The 10,035-nt window shown below is 38.4% G+C and overlaps 1 pseudogene; it reads right to left on the reverse strand.

Annotated features, from left to right (window-relative positions):
* Positions 1 to 7,446: 7,446 nt before the first annotated feature.
* On the reverse strand, positions 7,447 to 8,074 carry LOC103195341 (annotated as a pseudogene).
* Between the last annotated feature and the right edge of the window lie 1,961 nt (positions 8,075 to 10,035).

A 10,035-nucleotide genomic window follows, 5' to 3' on the forward strand; every position in this document is an offset into this window, starting at 1 on the left:
TTTGTTCTTGTATTTTCTTCCAAAATTCTTCTAAGTTTTTTCTGTGTTTTCTTTGGTCTGTCTCTCAATCCTTTGATGATACCTAAATATAATTCTTTGAATTACTTATCAGAGAGTTCCAATGCTGCTTCTTCATCAGGGATGTGTTCTGGGTCTGTATTCTGCTCCCTTGTTTCTACCACTTTATCCTGCTTCTTTGTGTGGATAGTGATGGTCTGTTGTCTCCGAGGCATCATGGCATTGTTGTGTTTAGATCTCTGTTGACTGTTTGTGAAGAGCAGCCAAGGGTGATTCAGGCTTTTCTTTGTGGTTTTTTATCTTTGGCCGGTTGGTGGAGAGGGAGATATTGGCTCTCGTTCAGTAAGTGAAGTCGCAGGAGGTGTGGGTTTAGTTGTGTCTTATGGGGACTGTTGTTGTCTCCCACTCAGTTAGACAAAAATTACATTTGAATAACCATCAAAAAACTAAAAACATATGGACAAAAAACACACCATGTAATCACACAGGAACAGTAACCCAAAAAAAGGGAAAAAGAAGAAGAAAAAGAAGAAAACCTGCAATATCTGGCAATAGGGCACTAAGAGAAGAAAGACGGAGAAGGAGAATAATGAAGGAAAAAAAAAATGGGAAAAATGGAAAAAGGAAAACAAGCAACGGGGTTAACCATCAGAAAAAAATGGGGGGAGAAAACCTAAATTTAAATAAATTAAATTAAGAAATTAAAAAAAGAAACATCTTCAAGCAGGAACAGGGAAAAGAAAAAATTCTGAAAACTAGGACCTGGGAAGAGAAGATTAAGAGTAATAGTAAAAAGGACAAAAGTATTAATAATAATAGTTGTTTTAAAATAGAAAAATACAAGCAAACTAATCACCAGAAAAAGGCAAGTGAAAAATAAAAAAATAAAAAAAGATAGAAAAAAAAATCGGACAACAGGGCAGGGCACCTAGGCTCCGTCTGAGCACACAAACTGTGGTGTAGTTCCTGTGGGCCCAGAAGGTGGGTGGAAGTCGGGGATGGCCGCACCTCTGTTCACCAAGTAGGAGTGGGGTATAAAAGTAACAAAAGAAATGTCATACCTTTTCAGTCTTGCAGGTCCAGAGTGCTCTTCAGGTTGCTGGCAAGCAGAATGTATTCTTAAGCCCCAAGAATCTGTGAGAGCGCTGTCTCTTTAAATATCCAAAATAGTCAAGCCGTTTTTAAACATTCAAAATTGCGGAGCACTCCAGGCTGGCAAAAGTCCACAGCTCAGCCTGCCTTTCTCTTCACCTTCTACGTTTATTCCCCAGCCACCAGAGCATCTTCCCTGCAGTCCCTGGCTAGCAGGGCTGATTTTTAGGTTAATTCTTAGGTCCTACCACCACTTGGCACTCTCCAAGTTGTCTGTGCCATGCTGTCAGGATTGCTCAGGATTGCTGCCAGACTGCAGCTCTGCCTGTCTCCTTTTTTGGTATTTTCATGCAAATTCTTCTGCTAGTTGGGGTTTAGTCCACTTCTATATCCTTCCCTTCAAGGCTCAGGGGTCCAGGATTATCTTCTGTATCTGTGTTAATTGGTTTCTCTTTTCTTTGATGAAGAGGGTCTGTGCAGTCTTTCTGCCTAATCCGCCATCTTACCAGAACTCCCTCTCAAAAGCTTTTAAGACCCCAATCACTACTCACCAAAGTATGATATGGAACAGAATTTTTATGTACTATGTCATGCCAAATAAGCTTGATGTCCCTTGAGCCCATGGTCCTGAGCCCACAGGTAGAGTGACTCACTCCTTCAGGGTGCTTGGCTGTCACTGAGAAGTTACTCCAACTTTGTCCTCTGTTACTTCTGTAATGTATATAGACATTTTGTTTGTAGCGCAAATGCACACGTTAAGAATATCATCAGCCAAATCTATCTATGATCTGAGGTATATTCCTATTCACTTTCCCGCATCTGGTCTTTTCACCTATCTATGTATTTACCCATGAACTAGAATTTGTTGTCACTGGTAATGTAGTACTGTGTGTGTAATAGTATTTGCCTCTGTTGTCTGTATCTTTTGTGCATGTTTCTTGGTACTCCTTTTCCCTACAGTTATTGTGCTGATCACATACTTTTGTTATATTGCCTTTCTCCTCACCCAAATCAACACATGATGCTTAACTAGTCAGAAATTTTCATTCCCCTTCCCTCCCATCTCTGGTAATCAACAAAGTAAATTTCCTTCCCTGCATAAACCTTTCCTGGAGTTTTTATGATAAGGACTCATCCAACATTTGGTTTTCTGTGACTGACTTATTTTACTCAGCATAATATCCTCCAAATTCATCCATGTTATGAGGTGATTCATGGATTCTTCATTATTCTTTAATGTTGGATAATATTCCAATGTGTGAATGTACCATGATTTGGTTATCCATTCATTTGTTTATGGGGACTTAGGTTGTTTCCATTTCTTTGCTATAGTGAATTGTGCTGTGATGCACATGGATGTGCATATATATATTTGTGTCCTGGATCTCACCTCTTTAGTACATATTCCTAGTAATAGAATTGCTAGATCAAATGGTGTTTCTATTTCCAATTCTTTTAAGGAAAAGCTATACCATTTTCCACAATGGTTGGGCAATTTTACAGTCCCACCAACAGTGTTTGAGGGTTCCAATCTTTCAACATCTTCACCAGCATTTCCTATTTTCTGCCTTGTTGAATTTTGCTATTATTACTGGGGTGAGATGAAGCCAGATCTTTTAACAGCCTCATTTATGCGTGAAAGCTGGACAGTAAATAATGAAGAGCAAAGAAGAATTGATTCATTTAAATTGTGGACTGCTAGAAGAACAAACAAATCTATCTTGGAGAAAGTATACCTGGAATGCTCCTTAGAAGTGAAGATGGTGAGACTTCACCTCTGTTATTGTGCACATGTTATCAGGAGAGAACAGTCTCTGAAGGACATGATGCTTGGTAAATTAGATCATCAGCAAAGAAGGGGAAGACCCTCAATGAGATGAATTGACTCAGTGTCCATCCAACCAATGATAGACTTAAGTATGGGAATGATTGTGAGAATGAGGCAGGAACAGGCAGTGTAGCATTCTGTTGTACATGAGGTCACTATGAGTTGAAAGTACTCAATGGCACCTAGCATCATGATCTCTCGATTGGCTCTTAGATTTTGCAGAAGAAAATTCTGGAAAAGAAATGGCTTTCAGAAAATTCTTGCTTCCACCTGCCAGAAACCTAACTTGAGGTAAAAAGGGCAGTGCATATACATCTGCTTGAAGGAAGTAAGGAAAAACAAAGTAATATCACAAAATATTATCCTGCTACACTGAGATAAATGATGATGAAAAAGAGAACTGAACTATGGGTTTTTTGAACACATAGCAAATAATACATGGTTCTATAGTAAGGATTGCATTTGACTGCTAACTAGAAGGTTGGTGGCACAAACCCACTAGCCACTCCATGGAAGGAAGATGAGGCAATCTACTTCTGTAAAAATTTACAGTCTTGGGAACACAGTGAAGGTTGGTATGAGTCAGAATTTACTCAATGGCAGTGGGTTTAGTTTGGTTTTGGTATACCAAAGCTTGGCAAAAGGGCAGGACTAGAGTGAAGAAAGTGACACACCTAAAAAGAAAACTTTAAGCAGTCTTCTATCTGAAATGTCTGTATGTGCAGGGCTAGTAGTTTCATGATCGTAAGAGTGAGTACCTCCTTACCTTCTGCACACTATTCACCTGCCTTATCTGGCCCTAGACCATGTAATGATTGGCAATTTTTTCCCCCCACAAAGGGCCAGAAAGTAAATATTTTAGGCTTAGCAAGTCATGTAGGCTCTTTTGCAACGACTTAACTGTGCTGTTCACAATGAAAGCGATCAAAGACAACAAGAAAAGAAATGAGTGTGACCGTGGCCAGTGTGACTTTATTTACAAAAACAGGCAGCAGGCCAGATTTAGCACATGGGCCATAGTTTTCCAAACCATACACTGGGATATTAAATAAATGTTCAATACATATATATGTATGTGTTTATATGTGTGTGTGTGTCTGTGTGTAGATAAACGGTGAATATATGAGTAGCTTTTTAGACAGAATATGCCAGAAAGAAAGTCTAAAGGTGATTATTATCCACTTTATATAGATGAATATATTCAGACTCAGAAAGATCAAATGAGATGCTGCTAGTGCAAAGACATGACTTAACCCAGATCTATAAAACTTTAAAACCTGTGTTATTGTTGTTGCTGCTATTATTTTAATTGCATCATTACACAAATGAAATAAACCGAGTCTGGGAATATTTACAAAATGTAACCATAACTGGGCCATAAAGTCAGACTCAAAAAACTCCAAATTACTGCTCTCTGACTCATAGTGCAATTAAGCTCGACATCAATAACAAAAAAGAATAGCACATATTCTTCTATAAACTTGATGGGCAATAGAAGAAATCATGATTAACATTAGAAAACAGTTTAAATGATGGCAAAGTAAAATATAACAAAAAGTGGATACAGCTAAAGTAAGACTTAAAAGGTAATTTAGGACTTTAAATATATATTTAAAAACAAAATTCTGAGAATTACTGAACATCCATCTCAAAAGGTTAAGAAATAATAGCATAGTAAACCCAAAGACTGTGGAAGGAAATAACAAAGAGTGAAAATAAATGTAATAGAAACCAAACAGAGAAAATCAACAAAGCCAAAAATTGATTTTTTAAAAAATAAGAAATGTGGAAAACTTTTGTGAGACTCATCAAAATAAAAGAGAAATCCTAAATAACAAAGCAGGGATGAAATAGAAATATTATTGTAGGACAACTCTGTGGATAAACTTACAAGTTTGGATGAGCAGAAATAACTTCTAGATAACACAATTTGTACACTAAAAAAAGAAGAAATATGAAATCCATATTCCTTTAAATATTATGATAATTTTAGGAAAATGGGGTAAGCAACATACCTAGGGCTGCCAGGTACTAAATTTGTCACTCTTTTCTTTGGTCTTTTTATCCCTTTGCAAATGAGAGATTTAAGCAGTGTGACCATTCTGCGAACAACTTTCCATACAGATATAGCTTTATCTGTAAATTCTGCCAAATGTTTAAATAGGAAATAATTCACTCTTACATACACTCTTCCAAGAGAATAGACATAGCAGGTATTTTCAACTCTTTATAAGCTGTAATGACCATGATAGCAAACCTCTAAAAAATAAATACATAATTACAAGAAAGGAAAGGCCAAGCTCTTTTATTACCTTCAGTGAAAAATTCTAATAAAATATTAGCAAAACAATTTCAATACTAAATATAATATATCATGACCAAGTAATGTTTATTTCAGAAATGCAATGTTGATTTAACATTAGAAAATCTATCATTGTAGTATTCAATCCTTTTAACTCAGTAAAAGAGAAAATTGTATGATCATCTCAGCAGATGAAAAAATATATGCTTAAAGAAATGTAATAACTATCCAAAAAATAAAAAAGAAAATGCTAAAAATCTAACAATGGATGGGCTCCATTGGGGGCAGGGGGAAACTTCTAAACATAAAACTTTTATTACATTTCTGGCCGTGCCCCTTTGTGTAATGTTGAGGACAAAGTATTATAGAAAAGTCTTGATTATACCTTTGGGCTGATATCCTTTCAACTCCCACTCAATAGAGTGACCCCTGCTGTGTGTATTTGGTGTTACAAAGAAAGTAGTGTCTTTCAGAGATGAAGGGCTAAAATCATTTAAGTGGTTTCCACCTTTTGGCTATTGTGGATAATGCTGCATTGAACATGGATGTACTTATATCTGTTTGCATTGCTGCTTTTGAGTCCCTTGGGTATAATTACTAGCAGTGGACTTACTGGGTCGTATGGTAGTGTTAGGAGCTTGGTAGTGCTATATTTAGTTTTTCTAAGAATCACCACACTTTTTCCACAATAACTGTACCATACTGCATTCCCATCAGCAACAGATAAGGGTTCTAATCTCCCCACATCCTCACCAATATTTATTATTTTCTTGGTGTTTGTTTATTTGTTTGAATATATTAACCACCCTAGTTGGAGTAAAATGGTGTCTCATTGTGGATTTCATTTGCATTTCTCTGATGCCTAATGACATTGAGTATGTTTTCATGTGCTTGGTGGCCATTTGAATGTTCTTTCTGATGAAATGCTTATCCATGTACTTTGCCATTTTTTTTTTTTTTATTAGGTTGTCTTTTTGCTGTTATTTCTCAAAAGGGGTTTCATGGCCATGACCTTCAGAAGCAGATTAGCAGTCTTGTCTTCCAAGGCACCTCTGGGTGGGTTAGAATCATCGATCTTTCTTCTAATAGTTGACTGCTTAACCATTTGTGCCACCCAAGGACTCCTTATAACCTGTAAGCCACTACATCTCCCAAACTCTGACCCTCACTTTCTGCTTTGAGCAGCCTGAGCACAGGAAACAAGAGGTGCCTCTGACCAGAGATCTCCAAAGCACACAGGAAGGGCCTGGGTAGCTTTAGAGAGTGGGGATCCAATGGCTGAAAATGGTCCTGCTCTCTCTACTACCACAAGCTATGATGCAGCCTAGGGTGAGTGATTGACACTTACACTTTACTTTGTTAGATCTCCTCTTCCTACCCCCATACCCAACCCTGATAGACAATATATATATACATACTTAAATAAGAAGAGGACGAAGTGGGGAAGCCCGAAGTAGGGAAGCTCAGGGGTACAGATCTCTTCTACCTTCTTGAGCTGTCAGGTGCCATGAGTAGCAAAAGGAGCACAGGATAATGGCCTGCAAGTCCAGGAGACTGAGATCAAAACTCTCTGGCATTTTGGGGTTTTAGGGGAGAAAAAACTACAGCTATCTAACCTAACAAGTGGGAAGGGAAGCCTCATCACCTTGAAGTCACTTTCACCTTTCATATTCCCTTACAGCTATAGAATAAGGAGCTCTGGTGGCACTGTGTTTAAGGAGTTGGGTGGCTAGGCTAAAGTTCAATGATTCAAAGCCACCAGCTGCTCCTTGGGAGAAAGATGACACAGCCTTCTGCCACAAGGATTTAGCTTTGGAAACCTGATGGGAGTTGCTATGAGTTGGAATCTACTCAATGTCAGTGAGTTTTGGGTATAGCTATATAGAATAACCTTTCTCATGCCCTGCCTTCTACAACGCCAGCTATTAAGAAGGTTTTGGTGTCAGGTAGTGCTATAGGGGAAAAAGCATCTTCAAAGCAGTCTTTGTCAAGCTTGTCAAGGGCAAGAGTCAGTCTCCAGTTCTTCCAACCTCACCAGGTACCTACAACAACCACAGTTAGAGAGACCATCACTCCCAGGACAAAAAAGATACTAGACATTTTACTTGAAGGGTAGGAAAGTGTTCTGAGACCCAAACCCAGGTCACAAGGGCTCACCTCTTTAGGAAAAGAGAACCCAAGCTGGGGCATAACAAGGGAGTACCTTTTAATTGTTGTATCCCACCAGCTACAACACAAAGGTAAGGATGTAGACAGTGTCCATGTAGATCTGTTGGAGGCCAGTGATGTAGTATGCTGGACTGATGGTTTCCTCCTGTTCTCCAGTATCTGTTCATCTGCTGTGTGCCATAAGCCAGGAACAGGGTAAAACAATGGCCCTCAGAGCAGCATAGAACAACACGTGGAGCCATAAACATATTCTTCATGGTCACAAAACATTGTCACAAGGTCAGTGACAATTCCATTCACCATAAGCATGATTTACCAGACACAGAAGAGGCCTTTCATATGAAGTGAATTCTACCTTGTTCTTAAAGCAGAAAATGGTGCTTGAGATTGATACCATGTCAGTGATGATTACTGCAGTGATGACAGCTTTGTTGTTATACGTACTGAAAATGGTGCCCATCATGAAGCCCAAAGGAAGGATAAAGAATGTCAGTAAGATGATGTTTCATGGAACATGGTGTCTGGGTCCCTGGTAGCAGACCAGGGACCAAAAGTCAGGTAGGTGGCCAGGAAGACAGCATAGGATGTGTAGTAGACAGCCACATTTCTCCTCACAAACTTGCCACTGGTCTCAGGAAAGTGAAGACACACACACACACACACATATGTGTATATATATATATACATATACATACATATATATGTGTGTGTGTGTGTGTATATATATATATATATATACAGTTTGTTCTTACCCATCCTCAAATTGGTCCCTGATTCATGGCAACCCCAAGCACAATGGCAAGAAATGACACCTGGTTCTATAGCATCCCTATGATTATTTACAGATTGGAGCATTATAATCCATAAGGATTTAATGACTGATTTTCAGAAGAATATCACCAGGTCTTCCTAGTCCTTTCCTAGTCCAGCTTAGTCTGGAAGCTCCACTGAAACATATTCAGTATTGTAGAAACAAAAGCTTCCACTGACAGAAGGATGGTAACTATGCATGAGTTTCATAGTCTGGGAATGGAACATCGGTCTCCCTTATGGGAGACCACCACAATTCTACCACTGAATTACCACTCCATACACACATACACACCACACAACCACACACACATTCAAAAGTAGTCCAAAATCAACTGTAAACTTTGTTTATGAAACTATTTTTTAAAAAGCAAAGAAGTGCTTACAACAAAAGTAAGGGTCATAGTTGTTTTCAGGGAGATAGTAGGATATCAAATAAAAGCAAATAAGGTTGGACACATTTGTTTCAAAACTATTTCTATATTAATGTAATATCAATAAGGATAGTTTAATGGTTGAGAGGACATCAACCAACTTTTTCTAGTATTTTTAGAAGAGAATCACAATTCCTGTGTGGTGCAAATGATAAATGAGCTGAGGTACTAACTGAAAGATTGGAGGTTTGAGTTCACCCAGAGACACTTCAGAAGAAAGGCCTGAAGATTTGTTGTTGTTGTTGTTGTTGTGAGGTGCCATCGAGTCATCTCCAACTCATAGCAACCCTGTGCACAGCAGAACGAAACACCACCCTGTCATATGCCAGCTCCATGATCCTTACTATATTTGAGCCCATCACCACAGTCACTGTGTCAATCCATCTCATTGAGAGCCTTCCCCTCATTTGTCTACCTTCTACCTTACCAAGCATGACTTCCTTCTCCAGGGAATTGTCCTTTCTGATAACATGACCTAAGTAGTTGAGATGAAGTCTGGCCATTCTCGCTTCCGAGGAGCATTCTGGCTGTACTTCTTCCAGGACAGATTTATTAGTTCTTTTAGCAGTCCATGGTACCTTCAGCATTCTTCACCAGAATCACAGCTCAAAAACATCAACTCTTCTTCTGTCTTCCTTATTCATTGTTCAGCTCTCACATGCATATGAGATGATTGAAAATACCATAGCTTGTGTCAGGTGTACCTTAGTCCTCAAGGAGACATCTTTGCTCTTTCAGCATTTGAAAGAGGTTCTTTGCAGCAGATTTACCTGGTGCTATAGGTTGTCTGATGTCCTGACTGCTGCTTCCATTGCTGTCCATTGTAGAATCAAGCAATGTGAAGTCTTTGACAACTTCAATCTTTTCTCCATTTATTGTGATGTTCCTTAGAGGTCCAGTTGTGAGGATTTTTGTTTTCTTTATATTGAGATGCAATCCATACTGCAGACTGTATTTTTCAATCTTCATCAGTAAATACTTCAAGTCATCCTCACTTTCAGCAAACAAAGTTTTGTCACAAGCATATTGCAAGTTGTTAATGATTATTCCTCCAATCTTGATGCCATGTTCTTCTTCATATAGTCCAGCTTCATGGATTATTTGCTCATTATATAGATTGAATAAGTATGGTGAAAGGATACAACACTAACACACTTCCTTCTTGATTTTAAACCTTGCAGAGTCCTCTTGTTCTGTTTGAATGAAGCCTCCTTGTCTATGTACAGGTTCTTCATGATTACAAATAAGTATTCAGAAATTCCCATTCTTCTCTGTGCTATCCACAATTTGCTATGATCCACACAATCAAATGCTTTTGCATAGTCAATAAAACACAAGTAAACATCTTTCTGATATTCTTTGCTTTAATCCAAGATCAAACT

The sequence above is a fragment of the Orycteropus afer genome, unplaced genomic scaffold (assembly GCF_000298275.1).
Source record: "Orycteropus afer afer isolate SDZICR_OR568_19922 unplaced genomic scaffold, OryAfe1.0 scaffold00054, whole genome shotgun sequence".
Taxonomy (NCBI): domain Eukaryota; kingdom Metazoa; phylum Chordata; class Mammalia; order Tubulidentata; family Orycteropodidae; genus Orycteropus; species Orycteropus afer.